General features: G+C 43.0%; 1 long non-coding RNA gene across 2 annotated transcripts; it reads left to right on the forward strand.

Moving 5' to 3' along the window:
- The first annotated feature begins 6,554 nt into the window (after positions 1 to 6,554).
- LOC141057200 (uncharacterized) lies at positions 6,555 to 9,037 on the forward strand. 2 transcript variants are annotated; one of them, XR_012221997.1, is made up of 3 exons: positions 6,555 to 7,544; positions 7,903 to 8,025; positions 8,134 to 9,037. It is a non-coding gene; the product is annotated as an uncharacterized lncRNA (long non-coding RNA). The 2 variants fall into 2 exon arrangements; XR_012221998.1 differs by lacking the exon at positions 6,555 to 7,544 and adding an exon at positions 7,557 to 7,702.
- The last annotated feature ends 8,694 nt before the right edge of the window (positions 9,038 to 17,731 follow it).

A 17,731-nucleotide genomic window follows, 5' to 3' on the forward strand; every position in this document is an offset into this window, starting at 1 on the left:
ATCAGGTATCGGCGTACTCAGGACAAATTGCACAATAACTGTTGCAGTCCAATTTCTCCTGTTACCCTTGGTAAATTAAAAAAAATTGAACCTGAATTATTTTTTTTGTGAAAAAAAGTTAAATGTTCATTTTTTTTTAAATATTCAAAAAATTCCTGTGACGCACCTAAAGGGTTAATAAACTTCTTGAATGTGGTTTTGAGCACCTTAAGGGGTGCAGTTTTTAGAATGGTGTCACTTTTGGGTATTTTCTATCATATAGACCCCTCAAAATGGCTTCAAATGTGATGTGGTCCGTAAAAATAAAATGGTGTTGCAAAAATGAGAAATCGCTGGTCAACTTTTAACCCTTATAACTTCCTAACAAAAAAAAATTTTGGTTTCAAAATTGTGCTGATGTAAAGTAAACATGTGGGAAATGTTACTTATTCAGTTTTTTGTGTGCTATATCTCTGTGATTTAAGGGCATAAAAATTCAAATTTGGAAAATTGCGAAATTTTCAAAATTTTTGCCAAATTTCCGTTTTTCTCACAAATAAACACAAGTTATTTGAATGAAATTTTACCACTAACATGAAGTACAATATGTCATGAGAAAACATTGTCAGAATCACCGGGATCCATGGAAGCGTTCCAGAGTTATGACCTCATAAAGGTACAGTGGTCAGAATTGTAAAAATTGGCCCGGTCATGAACGTGCAAACCACCCTTGGGTGTGAAGGGGTTAAAGTAAATTCTGTTAGCCCCTTCTCTGCCTCCTGCTCTTCACTGCATCCAACCAGCTTCACTTCCAATACCTTAACACACAGCACGGGTCTCCAGAGGCAGCACAATGCATAGACATTATTGCGCCACCTTTGCCAGGTGCTGACATCTAGTAGACCCTAGGCCTACAGCAGCCTGGCGCCTACAGGATGGACGGGGCTCGCTTTCCTAGTACGGGATTCAGTTTTATCAGCATTATGTTCATGCTCAGCCAATTTAAATGCTTTTTGCCTGGGGCCGATGCATGTCACTGGCTAGAAGTCCGGTTCATGTACGCTGCTTCAGATTTTTAGCGCTAGTAACTACGTTTTCTACTTCTTTTTTTTTCTATTGAAACTTTGTTCCCAAGAACATAATTTTCAGTTGCCTCTGAGCTACTGGGTGAAGACTAACTCCTGTTATGTCTCCCATACACAATACACACAGACATGATGGATTCTTGCAGTTTTAACTTTATGTAACACACTCTCAAAAAACGGAAGCAGGAAGGTGGAAATTATACTGAGCAGTGAGCAGTGTAACTATCAATCCAGCTCTGGGGTAAGATAAAACGCGTACCAGAAATCAATAGCAATGTCCTACTTCTCATTCTGCTCCTCACCCCCTCTATTCTTTCCATAGACTTTAATAGGACGCTGTAATCTGATCCCTCAGTGAGCTGGTAATCTGTCTTGTACTGATCAAGATGGATTTTCGCAGCATTTCAGAGTGAATGATGAGTCAAGTGAGAGGTCAAGAAGTGGCTCATAGGGGGAGAAAGAACAAACTTTTCTGATAACATCTATTACATAGTTTCATATGTTTGTTCATACTATTGATTTTAGAAAATGTGTTGAAATGATAAACATGAATTATTTTATAATTTTAGGAAATTTTTTGACGTTTTGAATATACAAATACAGGTCGGGATTGAGAGAACCAATAAATCTAACACAGCAGGTGTAATACTCCATACTTGACAGCACAATGCACTGGTATATAGAAGAAAACACTTAAGTAGTGATTATAATAGGTGGATCCAGATTACCTGCCTAATACTCAATTAGGGAATTAGCAAAGAGCTTTTAGTTTTGCTTTTACACGCCTAACCATCTCAGGTGAACCAGGTACAACTCCCATACAGCACAGACACAAAAAATACCATAAATCCCAGGGTGTGATGATCGGCAGCATAGCTCACACATGAGTCCTATCACAAGGTGCCGGCTTTATGGATTTTCTGAACTATGGCTGCTCAGAGATAAGCACGTTGGGCAATTAGCTTGATATATTGCATGGTGTGATGGCTTCCAAAACAAACGTCCAAGCCCAGGAATATCTTTCAAATAAATTGCATCAATTAAGTTGGTGAATTTGAATATAAAATAACCCAAGGTGTCGGACCTGCTTGTTAACCAAGGAAGCCTCCTTGTGCAATAATAACTCGCTCACACAATCCACTCCTAAAAGAAGTCCTGCATGTTCTGTCCTCCAGAAGATGATTGACAGAAGTAAACTCAGGCTGGATGCTGTATGACCCACAGGACCTCGTGGTATCTTCTGGGCACTCTGAGGATGTCTACAAGTTTGACCATTAAATTTATAAACAGTGGAAGATCATAGGATATGTAGCTGTCCTTTCACACAAAACATTTAAAAAAAAAACACATGGTTTTGCGTCTTTACAAGCTAAAACTGCTTTTAGTGCACACACCAGACTAAAGGCCCCGTCACACACAGCGAGATTGCCAGCGAGAGCGCTGATTTTGTGACGCCACAGCGATCTCGCCAGTGATATCGCTGTGTGTGTGACATGTATCAGCGACCGCCCCCCCTGCCGGGTATCGCTGATCGCGCTCGAACGTCCTGGGCCGTTTTTTGATCGTTGGTCTCCCGCTGGCCAGCGTGCATCACTGTGTGTGGCAGCGAGAGACCAGCGATCAGCAACGCTGGGCGCTGGTTTCCAATGTAAACAGCAGGTATCTAAGAGCCGCGCGGCTCTTAGATACCTGCTGTTTACATTGGAGACCAGCTTGCTCGCTGGTCCTGATCGCTGGAGGGTCTGTGTATGTGACAGCTCACCAGCGATCAGCTAACTATGTCCCAGCGATCCCATCCACGTCGGATCATTGGTGGGATCGCTGGGACATTGATGCGTGTAACGGGGCCTTAATATCTACGGGACTGTCCAGATCCTCATGCTGTTACATATGGTTCCTCTTAATCAGCATTCTGCCTTCACCATAGGTGCAGGAACTTCTCCTCCCTCACCTCTCACCATGCATTGCTCTTGCCTCTGTCCAGTGGCTTGTCTGTCTGGAACTAAAGCCCCCTCCATACACCTTAAACAGCTCTCAGCTGAACCATCGTTCAGCCGGCAGTCATCTGACTCGACGCTCTGACTTTCAGACATCTCTGGTGGCGGATTATCTGTGGGAAAACAAAAGGATTGGCCGTCTGAAACTGGACATTCCAGATTTTTATCTCCCCCGACCATCATCTGTCGATGGTCCCCATACACATTAGGCTGGCTGCCAAAAAAGTCATATATTGGCAGGTTCGTCCTATGTTGTATGGGTGCTTGTAAAGGAGGTCTCTGTTACGCCTGTATACACTGTTAGGGCAGTTTCACACGTCAGTGTCTCCGGTACGTGTAGTGACAGTTTTCTCACGTACCGAAGACACTGACACACGTAGACACTGACACACGTAGACACGTTCTAATGAATGTGTCTATGCAGATGTCAGCGTGTTTTCACAGACCGTGTGTCCGTGTGCAAAACACGCTGACATGTCCGTTTTTGTGCAACAGCACGGATCACACGAACCCATACAAGTCAATGGGTCCGTGTAAACAAGTACCGCACATGGATGCTGTCCATGTGCTGTCCGTGTGTGATCCGTGTGCGTTTTTAAAACTCAAAGGGTTAACATTGAAAATAATTTTTCAAAAACACGGACACACGGACAGCACACGGACGGTACACATGGACATACCGATAGCACACGGATGTCACCCGTATGCACACAGACACGGATAGATCCGGTACCGTTTTTTCCGGTACCGGAATTATCTGGACGTGTGAAACTGCCCTTAGGTTGTATACAGTTTGACAGACAGGAGAACAGGAGCAGAGAGATAAAGATCCCCGTCCTATAATCCATCTCAGGGTCTCTGCTGCTAGAGACAGATTATAGCCGGCAACAGAGCAAGCAGTGAACAGCAAGATACACAGCAGGGAGGCAAATAGTCGCAGGCAATTTGGAAAGATTTTCAGGGCTAAGGCCTCTTTCACACTTTAGTTTTTTGTGTCAGTTAAAATCCGCCAAAAAGGCGGAAAGCGGATCCGTTCCTAACTGATGTGAACGGATGCCACAGGATCCGTTTTTTGACGGATCCGCAGAATGAGGAAATTTAAAGGAACCGCTGGCGAGAGAGAGAGTTTTTTTTTCTCCGCCAGAAAGGATTTCAGGGTTAATTTTCTCCCTGACTTCCTTTCTCCAGGCATGCGCACTGGAAAATGCGGATCCAACCACAAAAAAAACGTTGCATGGTCCGTCCAGGCATGCCGGCGGATGAAAAAAATTTGGCGGATCCTCACAAAAACGGATCCAACGGATGACCATCAGTCAAGATCCGCCTGTAATGCAACTCAATGGGGAAAAAAACGGATCCGCAAAAAAAAAATTGCGGATCCGTTTTTTTCAAAACCTGGCGGATTTTGACTGATGGTCAGAAACGGAAGTGTGAAAGAGGCCTAAGACAATAACATTTTTAGATAAGATGATTTGCAGGTTGCCTATCAAATGAGATCAAGTGGTCGGAAACTTAATACTAGAATGTCTTAAAAAACTTTGCTATTTGTCCCAATTTCTTAAAGTGGATGTGCCACAAGAAGGTTTTCGCAAACATCTCCATCTGTCATGGCGGCGTTATTTCCACAGATTCAGACAATCCTTTTTGTGACTCCATAGATAGCTATGGTCAGAGCAGAGTGACTCAGCGTGGACTTCTAGAGCTGCAGCTCCTAGGCAGGTTAGAAGGAGTTTAATCTGTCATGGACGGGTATGTGCACACGGTGCAGATTCTGGTGCAGTTCTGCAGCAGATTTGGCCCTGCAGGACTGCAGGTGATGTACAGTACCATTTAAGGCTGTGTATGTAAAACAAAAAACGCTGTGCACATGCTGCAGATTTTTCCGCGCAAATTTGGTGCAGATTTAAAACTGCAGCATGTCACTTCTTTTGTGCAGTTCGGCAGCAGTTTTTCATCTGCTCCATTATAGAAATCTACAGGTGAAAACTGCAGGGGAAATCCGCACAAAAACTGCACTAAAACTGCAGGTAAAACGCAGGTCATTTTACCTGCAGATTTAGCAAAATCTGCGCGGAAAATTCCACAGCAGAATCCGCACCGTGTGCACATGGCCTTAGGGTACCGGCTCCAGCGATCCCGACAACGATACGACCTGGTAAGGATCGCTGGTACGTCACTACATGATCGCTACATGGCCGTCAAACAGGCAGACTTACCCAACGATGCAGCAACTCTCCAGCGATCCATATAACGACCTTGGTGGTCATTGGGACCTTGTCACCCTGCCACACAGCAGCGATTCTGACAACTCCCGCCTGCGTCCATGATTTCTGAGTCGCTAACGAGGTCGCTTAGTGTCAAACACAGCGATGCGTGCTGGCCAGCGGGACACCAGCGATCAAAAAATGGCCCAGGACATTAGAGCATGATCAGCGACATCGTAGCGGGGGCCTGATCGCCACTACGTGTCAAACGTAGGCGAGGTCGCTGTTGCGTCACAAAATTGGTGCCGCTTCAGCGATCTCGCTAACGATCTCGTTATGTGAGACCGGGCCTTTAGTTTGTAGATTACCTGTGGTCATATCCTGAGGGAAAACCGGAGGTGTTTGCTCTTTCCCTATTGAAGCTCTCTATCCTGGTCAGAAGAGTTGGACACGTCCTGGTTATTAGTGGTTATTTTTAAAGTTGTTGCAAGCTGTGTTTGGTTATCCCTTTCCTTTTCCCCTAGGTATTTTTATTTTACTTTGTTGCCTCTTGGGTTGTACACTTTATATTCCTCTGTGCATTTCACTGACAGAGTGCTGTGTGATTATGCTTCCGTTTTGCCTTCTCTGTCTTATTTTGTATTTCCCCATACACTGCACAGGCTAGTGTTATTTAAGAGCATAGGAAGGAATGAGGCCCAGGCATCTCCACCTTCAGGGGTAATCCTGGGACAGAGATAGCCAAGGACCCCTACTATGAGGTTCAGCATAAGTGCACATCTATTATTCTGTGACAAGGTGCAGCTCTTATACTACCACCCATGAGTTTAGAGACAATTATTTATGGACACCAGTGTTTGACTACTTGGTCTTTTGCTTGCTATATTCATTAAGGCACCACTCCAGCATTTTTTTTTTATTTCACCTCCGCAGTGGTATCACTATTGTCTGTCTCCTGCCCATAGTAAAATACTTGCCAGCTCTCATCTTAAGCTCTTCCTGGCGCCGCTTCATTCCTGTTCTACCATGTTGTTACTGAAGCTCCTGACTGGGTCACCAGCTCTCAATGTAAGTTTATGAGATCCTCGTTCTGGCCTTGTTCTGGCTCTCATAGACTTATATTGAGAAGTGACTTCCAGCTCGCCCAGCAAACACTGGAGCAATGCAGCAGATCACAGTGACAGAACCGGAGCGGCACTGAGAACAGATGAAGACGGCCGCTGGTAAATATCCTAATACAAGCAGGTAAAATACATAAGTGATACTACTCTGGTTGTGAAATAAAAAACACACTGAATCAAATATCAATGGCTTCAGTGATTTCAAGAGAAGAATAGGTCCACATACAGTAGGTGAATGATGTTCTCTCCATGCAGGATACATCTGCTTCACTCTTATTATACGCAGTTCTCCCGGGAGGTTTCTGGTGGGTGGTGCATAGATGCTTCATCATCAGATAAAGTCCCGCCACCCAGGTGCCCATTCAAGGGGCGTGAAACGGGCGTGGACGGGGCGTATCATTTTAGAAGGGGTGAAGTTGCGCAAACATTGAATGATTTCCCACACCATTTATTGAAAAAGATAGAAAGTATCAGAATTTAGTCTTCTGATACCTGTTAACTAAAATAGGTTCCAATTCCAGTTCCAATTCTTAGTTTTACAAATTAGAAGTTTTTTTTTTCAATTGGTCTATAACCAAACATCATGGAGCCTCCCCAGCTCTCCCCCAATATGGGAAGATACCGTCTGTGTGACCACCCCACCTAAGTTTTGTGTAAGCAACTTATTTCTATTTTAGTGTCTTAATGGGGTGCAGGAAAAAGATTAAAAGAAGATCCGTGAGCCAGGCGTGATATTTGGGAGAGACAGATTTATTCAGGTTATATTACGTCCCTGCATTCATTACACGCCTCACCGACTTCAGCTTAAATTCACAGACAAAGAAACAGAAGAGATGAAGCAAAGATAAGTGTCATCGCTGCATGATAATGTGATCTGTGAATTATTCAGGGTGTGGATCGCTGGATGATAACACATACAAGGACTGGGGCGGCTGTTATTGATGGTTGCCGCATCCTGTCTGGCCAACAAAACTCATTACATAGTGCAGCTCCCAACATTTCTATCACCAATTTCTTAGGACATTTAACCCTTTCGCTTTTCGGGGGGACAGAAGTGATGCAGCGCCCAAAGATGATGATGTGGGCAAAAGAAATGTGGCAGCAGCCACTTCACCTGGAACAGGACATCATTAGGGGATGGCAGTGAAATAAGAAGGGGTAAGTGACTGCAGCGCCGCCCCCTGATGGCGTCCTGTTTAAGGGAGGGTGATAGAAGCTGCGGGGATGTGACTGCAGGGCTGGCTTCCTGTGACGTCACCAGAAGTGAAGACAAAAAAAAACAAACAGATATAAGGAATAGCTGTATAGGGAGAATGGTAAGAAATCGTATGATAAACCAACTAACCTTACATAAGTGTTCAAGGGTTAAAGATAAATATTTCTAAAAGGCATTATAGGTATTGGACAACCCCATTAAGGAAAAAAATCAAAACCATATCAATAGCAATGTGAATTTCACATAAAATGAATAGGAAGAGTTTTCCAAATGTTTTTGAAGAGTTTTTTTTTTTTTTAGATCGCACCCAGGGAATGTATCTTGGTCCCCAGCTGGTCTCACACTTGACTTCATGCGATAAAGTTTCATCACATTTGCAACCCATGAGCGAGATGTCATCACAGAAGGCTGTGTGTAAGGGAGGTGAGCATAAAACCAGCATAAAAATTCATTCAACTTATGCACAATTGTAATGTGTATTTTTTTTTTTGTTTATTTTACTTTAAACTCTTGGAATATATTTTTTTGCAGCTGGAATTGCAGATTTCACTTAGGATTTGCAGCAAAATCTGCAACAATCGGATTTTGATCTTGAGCTTTGATTTTGATTTCACCTCTACACTCAAAGGGAAAAATCAGCAACCTGCAACAGAAATTACAATTCCACGGATTTCAAAATCAACACCAGATGTCAATTTCTGCTTGTGTGATTGAGATTTTTTTTTTTTCACATCTCATTCACTTTGCTTTATTGGGCTGCAGATTTTCTGCCTAAAAAATCCAAACTGAAAATTTGGAGAATTTCCTGAACTTGAAAATTGCTGTCTTTAAGCCATGACTATGGACCTTCTAGAATACCTTCTGGCCATGGTCTTCTTGGAAAATAATTTTAGTAGCTAAGCCAGCCCATCAGAAAAAGAGGTTTAGCTCTTAAAATGACTTGTCAGCCACCGTCCTTTAAATGCAGCACTGATCAGGTGCCAACACAGATAGTGCTCTCCTGTGTTGAATCCCCCAAAAAATTTGGAGTTGAGAGGGCTTTGAAAGAGACACTGCAACCCGAACATTGGGGTACATTTATTAAAATAAGAATATAATAGTAAGCATTTTAAACATAATAAAACATATTTTTTTTCTGCTGGACTCCCCCTTCTATTACCGTATGTCTAGATTTATTCTCTTTGTCAAAGAGTATAAAAAAAACCTGTCATTTGTAAGGCTCAGTTCACATTCCATTTTTGACATCTGTATAATATACATGCAGATGCCTCTTATGGACGCCAGACAGCGGCTTTTGTCACTCATTCTTGTAAAGAAAAAAAAAATTAAAACATACTTTTTTCACTCTTTTGGCCTCTGTAATGAGGACCATAGTCTAAAGGGTGGTCTCTTTGGTTTATCATTATTTTGCTAATTAATAAAAATAATCTATGAACACTTCTTTTTATGGAATTATTCTTACTTTGCAGCATTTTTTTTCAGTGTCGAAAAAGTTTTCACAGTAAAAAGTTTTCTGCCTAAATATTTTGCACAGTATTGTACGTACATCAAAAACATGAAGTGATCAGGGCCTAAAAAAAAAAAATCACAAGGGGGCATGTTAGTGCTACGTTTATGATTCTGACTTACGTCTATGAGAATATCTGAAAGATTTACACTAAGCAAATATTGATCAGGATGTACAAACATTTATTCTCTCGCTGCTGTATCAAAAGAGGCATACAAATAATGGACGAGCTGCAAATCTCCCCGAAACCACACGGCTCAACCCATGTTATTAAACCATAAGAAACTGCACATGGCTACTAGTCCTAACAAGACAGTAGTGCTCCCCGTGGGAACAAATTGGAGTTGTTTTCACAGTGTTTTATCAAGCGTTTTTGGTGTTATCTATTTGAAGTATTTTTGTGATATTTTTTAAGTCCTGTACAGAAGCCTAATGGAATAAACAGCCAATAAGCCACGATCAGAAAAAACTACAAACCCTAAAAATTACCAAAAAACCTAATAAAGCAGAGATGATCAATTTGTTTTTAAATTCAAAATCTCAAATTTAAATAAATAAATAAATTGTAGTGAATCAATTGGCAGCAAAACACCAGAACTGGTAAACATTATTTGCCCAGAAAAGATGAGTAATATTGGACTAATAAAACAATTGTGCCAAAAAAAAGTTAAACTTTTAAGATAGACGGTTACATTTACATTTCTGAAATGTTGGCAATTTTCTTTTGACTTAAAATAAATAAAACACCTTCACAAAAATATGCAAAAGAAATGAAAAAAAGATGTTGCTAATTGATTGTATGTCTCACAAGGCAGGAGCACACTTCTTAAGACACACAAGCCTTTGTTTCACTAGAATTATTAGGACTGAAGGGATAGAAACAAAAATAAATGAAAAAAAATGCTATTATTAAGGTGCTGTTGTTGCAGTATATATGTATATGTGTATGCAGGGATCATTAAATTCACAGTCTCTCTGACTCTTCAGGTCCAGCACCTCCCTATTAGGCCTCATTCACACATCCATGTTTAAAAATGTATGTGAAAAAATAGTACCGTGTCATCAATGTTTTGGATCAGTGTGTCATCAGTGTTTGGTCCGTGTGTCAATTTTTACCATCAGTGTGTTATCAGTGTTTTTTTTACAGATGGATTAGGCTAGTTTCACACTAGCGTATGGAGGAGCTGTGGAGGGATGCGGACTTCCTCCATGAAGCTCCGCCCACGCCCGCACCTCCTCCGGTCAGCTCCGCCTCCGCCGGCATGCGGCCTGCGTACCCTATCTGTAGCATTAGGTACGCAGGCCGTGCTGATGTATGCGGATGCCTCCACATGCATCGTTTTGATGGTGCGGCGACCGCACCAAAATGCAACATGTTGCGTTCGGCACAGGTCGCCGCACCATCAAAACGAACTGTCCGCAGCTTCTCCATATGCTAGTGTGAAACTAGCCGTAATAGTGAAAAAAATTACAAAGCTTGTCCTGCACTTTGCAAATTAAATATGAACAACACATTGATGCCATCCGTGTGCTGTATGTATTTATCACGGACCCATAGACTTATATTGGCCCTTGTCATCCGTGTTGCTGGAGAAAAATGGCAATGTCTCTGTGCGGTTTGCATGGACATGTGAAGAGCACCGTAAAGGGTACATGTTATATCCATGAAAAAAATGGATAAATTACATACATGAACACAGATGTCTGAATGAAGCCTTAAATTAATTTTTGTGTTATTATTCACAGACGTAGATGATCAATCCCGTTTTCACTATCCTTCCATGCTGCAGGAGTACACCACACTCTGACTAGGCCTTTCTATCCCGATCTGTAATGATGAGCTGTGAGCTCTGACCAAACAACCAATCCCCCATGCCAGTAAAAATGTAATTCAAAACATCAGAAAAACCAGTTTGTCAATCCAGCCTTAAAGGGGCTCGGGGCTCAAGTGTGCAGTCAGTCTATGTGACTGAAGACTTGTGAATCCTACAGTGCTCGCTGTCAGGATTCTCCAGTGCCGGGAGCGGACGGTCACGTGACCATAAGTATGTAATTTGTATACTTCCGGCCACATTTCGATTAGAGATGTCCAGCATCTCTCAGTTCAGTTGTATTGAGCGAGACCGCGCACGTCTAGTCGGCATGTGATCGCATGTATGCAAATCACATACTTACGGTCACCCACCTGCTTCTCCTGACCCCGGCATCGGAGAATCTTGACAGCGCTATGAAGATATTAATTTTTATTTTCCCATAGGCTTACAAACATTTAAAACAACAAACACTCCAATGCTCAACCTTCCCGGGTTTAGCAATGTCTCTCGCCATTGCTCCATTTTTTGTAGACAGGCTGCAGTGGTGACGTCTCATCTAGAATACATGTGACCGCTACAGGCAGTCACTGGGCTGAGCATTGATGTCTACAGTCATGGCCAAAAGTTTAGAGAATGACACAAATATTAATTTTTACAAAGTCTACTGCTTCATTTTTTCTAATGGCAATTTGCATATACTCCAGAATGTTATAAAGAGTGATCAGCTTAACAGCAATTACTTGCAAAGTCAATATTTGCCTAGAAAATTAACTTTATCCCCCAAAACACATTTCAACATCATTGCAGCCCTGCCTTAAAAGGACCAGCTAACATCGTTTCAGTGATTGCTCCATTAACACAGGTGTGGGTGTTGATGAGGACAGGGCTGGAGATCAATCTTTCATGATTAAGTAAGAATGACACCACTGGACACTTTAAAAGGAGGCTGGTGCTTGGTATCATTGTTTCTCTTCTGTTAACCATGGTTATCTCTAAAGAAACATGTGCAGTCATCATTGCACTGCACAAAAATGGCCTAACAGGGAAGAGTATCGCAGCTAGAAAGATTGCACCTCAGTCAACAATCTATCGCATCATCAAGAACTTCAAGGAGAGAGGTTCCCTTGTTGCCAAAAAGGCTCCAGGGCGCCCAAGAAAGACCAGCAAGCGCCAGGACCGTCTCTTAAAAGTGTTTCAGCTGCGGGATCGGGCTACCAGCAGTGCAGAGCTTGCTCAGGAATGGCAGCAGGCAGGTGTGAGTGCATCTGCACGCACTGTGAGGCGGAGACTCTTGGAGCAAGGCCTGGTCTCAAGGAGGGCAGCAAAGAAGCCACTTCTCTCCAGAACAAACATCATGGACAGACTGATATTCTGCAAGAGGTACAGGGAGTGGACTGCTGAGGACTGGGGTAAAGTCATTTTCTCTGATGAATCCCCTTTTCGATTGTTTGGGACATCTGGAAAACGGCTTATTCGGAGAAGACCAGGTGAGCGCTACCACCAGTCTTGTCTCATGCCAACTGTCAAGCATCCTGAAACCATTCATGTGTGGGGTTGCTTCTCAGCCAAGGGAATGGGCTCTCTCTCAGTCTTGCCTAAAAACACAGCCATGAATAAAGAATGGTACCAGAATGTCCTCCGAGAGCAACTTCTCCCAACCGTCCAAGAGCAGTTTGGCGATCAACAATGCCTTTTTCAACATGATGGCGCACCTTGCCATAAAGCAAAGGTGATAACTAAATGGCTCAGGGAACAAAACATAGAGATTTTGGGACCATGGCCTGGAAACTCCCCAGATCTTAATTCCATTGAGAACTTGTGGTCAATCATCAAGAGACGGGTGGACAAACAAAAACCTTCAAATTCAGACAAAGTAAAAGCATTGATTTTGCAAGAATGGACTGCTATCAGTGAGGATTTGATCCAGAAGTTGATTGAGAGCATGCCAGGGAGAATTGCTGAGGTCCTGAAGAAGAAGGGTCAACACTGCAAATATTGACTTGCTGCATTAACTCATTCTAACTGTCAATATAACCTTTTGTTACTCATAATATGATTGCAATTATATTTCTGTATGTGATAAAAACATCTGACAAACACACATAAAATCCAGAGGCCAGCAGATCATGTGAAAATATAATATTTGTGTCATTCTCAAAACTTTTGGCCATGACTGTATGTGTAAGGCATGAGCTGCTATTGTAACGACCCACAGTCTCTATGCAAATCGCATACTTGGAATCACACACTTCCTCCCAGAATCCTGACAGTGAAGCACACTATGCGATGTGAGGATTCACAAGTCTGCATCACATAGAGTGACTATGGACTTGATCCCCAGTCCTTGACAGCCCCTTTCAAAAGGATTTTTCTAGCATTTGCGTAGGTTCCTAACCGGTGGATGTACATTTGGGATGACTCTCATGACCCACAGAATAAATGGGAAGGTTTTTCGCTGCATAATAATTTACAATATTTAAAGGGACCCTCCAGTCACAGACGTCCAATTTCACTACTCATGCCGCATAGCTGGTGCATTCTGCCGCTGTTCCTCCATTCCCGTTTCTGGCGCTCCTGCCAATATGACCACGGCCGTCTCAGTGACATTGTGAGCTATGTAAAATAGTCTAAAGATGGCCATAGATGAGAAAGCTGTCTGTCAATGGGGAGAGAGGAAAAAGCTGCTGCCAGACTCCTCTATCCTCATCTTATCTCTCCTGAAAACAAAAGGATTGTTGCTGCCATTACTAGCACCGACGCCGCAGCAACACGGAGAAGAGTCCTAGCAAAGAAACGCAGGGATTATTCAGTAGCCAAGACAATTACAGATAATAGAGAAAGCTCTTAGCATAGCCAATAGGATGAGCATGGCTGCAAAGCCTCTACAACACTCTTATGGTACAGTCATTGCATTTGACAGTAGAATGCTGCCCCCTACAGTGCTCACTGAGCACTACACATAGGTTCTCGCTATTATAGAGCTGCATTCTTTTCTTCTTTCTACATCGTACTCACGGGTCCTGACAATAGGGAATTGGAGATCAATGGCTATTTTCTCTCTAAGCAAAAATAGTATTTAAAGGAACATATGTTTTAAGCCAACGCAAAAGCCAGAAGTATTGGAGTGCGGCACTGCAGTCTTCCAATGCCTATACGGGCGCAGCGTCTCACCTGCCGGTCGGCTGCACCTCGTACTACGGCTCTGTCCTACCCAACTGAGGAGGAGTCAAAAAATCAACACGACTCTGGCTGTAAAGTGTCAACTTTCAGTATTTTTCGACATACCTTCACTGCTTTTTCAATACACTTTGTCCATCTGTCAACAAGCTTTCATCTTTCATTCTTAAGAAATATTTTTGACTCATCCTCATATATGTAAGGGGTATATATGAATAAACTGGGGTGAGGCTGGTACATGCCGGCCCTGGATCTCACTGGGCTAGGCAGGTCTCTCCCTAAAATCACCGCAAAGCTTTTCAGTCCCTGGAAGGCCGAAGCATTTCAGAATAAAACATACCGGTCTGCAATCGCTCGGCCAGGGTCAGATTCTGTCTGCATTCTGTCAGCATGATTCTAATGACAGATTCCCTGTAGCTCAGGACTAAATGTGCTCTAAGGGCCAATTCACATGGTCATATCATGGTCATATTTCTTCATCTGTTTCTTGAATACAAGTCCCTGAATGACTCTGGGTCTCGTGACTCAAACTAACAGGCTCACAAGTAGATAGGAGGATTTTAGTTTGAGTTACCAGGTATTCTGACACAATATAGACAATTTCTATGCAGTAGTGTGGATTTTCCACAAATCTAGAGCTAAATTGTGTCATGTATAATGCTGTTTGCAGTGAATGCAGGGCAAGCGATAGCAGAGCTAAAGCCAGTAATGAAGTGAGGCTGGCAAGGGAGACCAAAAGCAGTAAAAAAGGATTGCGGTAAAGATAGTATATCTTGACTTCAGTAAATCATTTGATAAAGTATCTCACACTATCCTATTGAAAAAATGACCAATTTTGGGATTGACAAGGCTACAGTTAGGTGGATTCATGACTGGCTCAGTGATCGTATTCAAAGAGTGGTAATAAATGGTTGCACATCCAATTGGAAAAGTGTTTCAAGTGGGGTACGACAAGGCTCTGTCCTGGACCCTGTGTTGTTCAACATTTTTAAAAATCATCTAGATAAGGGAACTGAAGGTAAACTGATCAAATTTGCAGACGATGCAAAAAGCTAGGAGGGATAGGTAAAGCCCCCATTACACACTGCATTATCGCTAGCAATATCACTGTAAAGTCACCGATTCTGTGACGTTGCAGCGATATTGCTAGCGATATCGCTGCATGTGATACTTACCTCCGACCGGCTCCCCCGCTGATTATCGCTGATCGCGCGAGAAGCTGCTGGACCATTCCTCGTCGGCCACTTCCTGCTGCGCTTCCTGTGGCGCTGACGAGCGAGGCATGGACGCGGGTGGGAAGACGTCAGGATCGCCGTGTCTGACAGGTAAGTAGCGACCCCCGACCCCTGCTATGTCGCTGGTGAGATCTGCCTGTGTGGCAGCTTACTAGCAACCACTTAGCGATGCACCAGCGATCCATATCGTTGTCGGGATCGCTGGTGCATCGCTAAGTGTAACGGTACCCTAACACTAGAGAAGATAGAGAAAGGATTCAGGAGGATCTAGATAAGCTTGAACAATGGGCAGTGACTAATAGAATGGTATTTAACAAGGAGAAATGCAAGAGTCTTCATCTGAGCAAGAAAAACGAATATTACCTCTACAGAATGGGAGGAAGAGAACTAAGCAACAGCACATGTGAAAAAAGCCTTGGGTATACCAATACTGTAGATCACAGACGCACGAATCAACAGTGTGTTGAAGCAGCAAAAAAAGGCAAACACAGTTATAGGATATATTAAGAGAATTACAGAGTCTAGATCACATGAAGTAATTCTCCCTCTCTACTCCTTGGTCAGACCTCATGTGGAATACTGTGTCCAGTTCTGGGCATCACATTTTAACAAAGACAATGAAAAAACTGGAGAGAAGTTCAGAGAAGAGCTACGAGGATGGTGAGCGGACTGCAAAGTATTTCCTATGAGAAACGGTTAAAGGATCTGGTAATGTTTAGCTTGCAAAAAAGAAGGCTAAGAGGAGACTTACGGTAATAGCGCTCTATAAATATCTGAAGGGATGTCACAGTGTAGAGGGACCATCCTTATTCTCATTTGCACATGGAAACACAAGAAGCAGTGGAATGAAACAAAGGGAGAAGATACAGATTAGGTATTATAAAAAAAAAACTTTTTGACAGTGAGGGGAAACAATGAGTGGAACAGGCTGCCACGAGAGGTGGCGAGTTCTCCTTCAATGGAAGTCGTCAATCAGAGGCTGGACAGACATCTGTCTGAGATGGTTTAGTGAATCCTGCATTGAGCCGGGGATTGGACATGATGACCCTAGATGTCCCTTCCAACTCTAACATTCTATGTGTTGAGCAACAGCAATTCTCTTAAAAGTCACATGACAAAAACATTTGTGCAATTTGTCCACAACTTGCTGACACGCTACTATTTCAGACAACTGATTTTGCTGTACATAACAGCCGAGTTGCAGACATATCACACGTGTGTGACTTGCAATGAAGTACAGTATATGTCAAGTGTGATAGGTGCAACTGGGGACAGAAAATCCAACATTTGTGACTTTGTGTAGTAGGAGGTCACAATGCGACATCTTAGGAAATCGTTAGATGCAATGTGACGCTTCAGTTTTAGTGTCGCCTTAGCCCAAGATAAGTCAAGATTTTATTCCATGATTGAACAATTCTTAGAAGTGTTTGTTAGTCATTTAATGAAAATGTTAGTTATAAAAACCTCGTGTCATCACAGTGTGGGCAAATAAAGCTTTGCTCAGGACTAAGTAGAAAATAAAAAAAAGTCAGCCTACGTGGCATTCCTACAGCTGAGTAATATCACACCTTTTATTTCTAGGAGGATGTGAGCAAGGAGATGTCACAGCTTGATTTGTAAGAGGAGAATCATGTCGGACTGAGAAAAGCCATAAAATGCATTCCTGTGTTAAGGGCCCGTCACACATACAGAGATCGCTTATTTTGTGACGCATCAGCGACGGCCCACCCCCCCCCCCGCCGGGTATCGCTGATTGTGCAGGAATGTCCTGGGCCATTTTTTGATCATTGGTCTCCAGCTGGCCAGCATGCATCGCTGCGTGTGGCAGCGGGAGAGCAACAATCAGCAAGCTCCCAGCGCTCTAAGCAGACGCTGGGAGCTGGTATCCAAGGTAAATATCGGGTAACTAAGCGCGCATCGCTTAGTTACCCGATATCTACCTTGGATACCAGCGTCCTCGCTGGTCCTGTTCGCTGGTGTGTCTGCCTGTTTGGCAGCTCACCAGCGATCATGTAGCAAGGCACCAGTGATCCTGACCAGGTCGTATCGTTGTCGGGATCGCTGGTGCATCGTTTGGTGTGACGGCACCCTTAGGCTACAAGGCAGACATTTTTTTCCTAACAAATTGGTGAGCAAGGGACAGTGTCTTGTTTTTATTTCTCTCTTTTTATGTTTTTCAGGATTCCATTTGTGGATTATGTTGGATTCTCAGGACTACGTCGGACCTGTGTGAATTTTTTTCAAATAAATTGGTGAATCAGCAAAAGCGTCGGGGAGTGCTTATTCAAATAAAGCACTTTTTTGTGTTTTTATTTATTACGAGATTAGTAATGGAGGTGTCTGATAGACACCTCTCCATTACTAACCCCAGGGCTTGATGTCAGCTGTGATTTTTG

This window comes from Dendrobates tinctorius, unplaced genomic scaffold, assembly GCF_039654945.1.
Source record: "Dendrobates tinctorius isolate UK_male_01 unplaced genomic scaffold, ASM3965494v1 ptg000203l, whole genome shotgun sequence".
Lineage (NCBI taxonomy): Eukaryota > Metazoa > Chordata > Amphibia > Anura > Dendrobatidae > Dendrobates > Dendrobates tinctorius.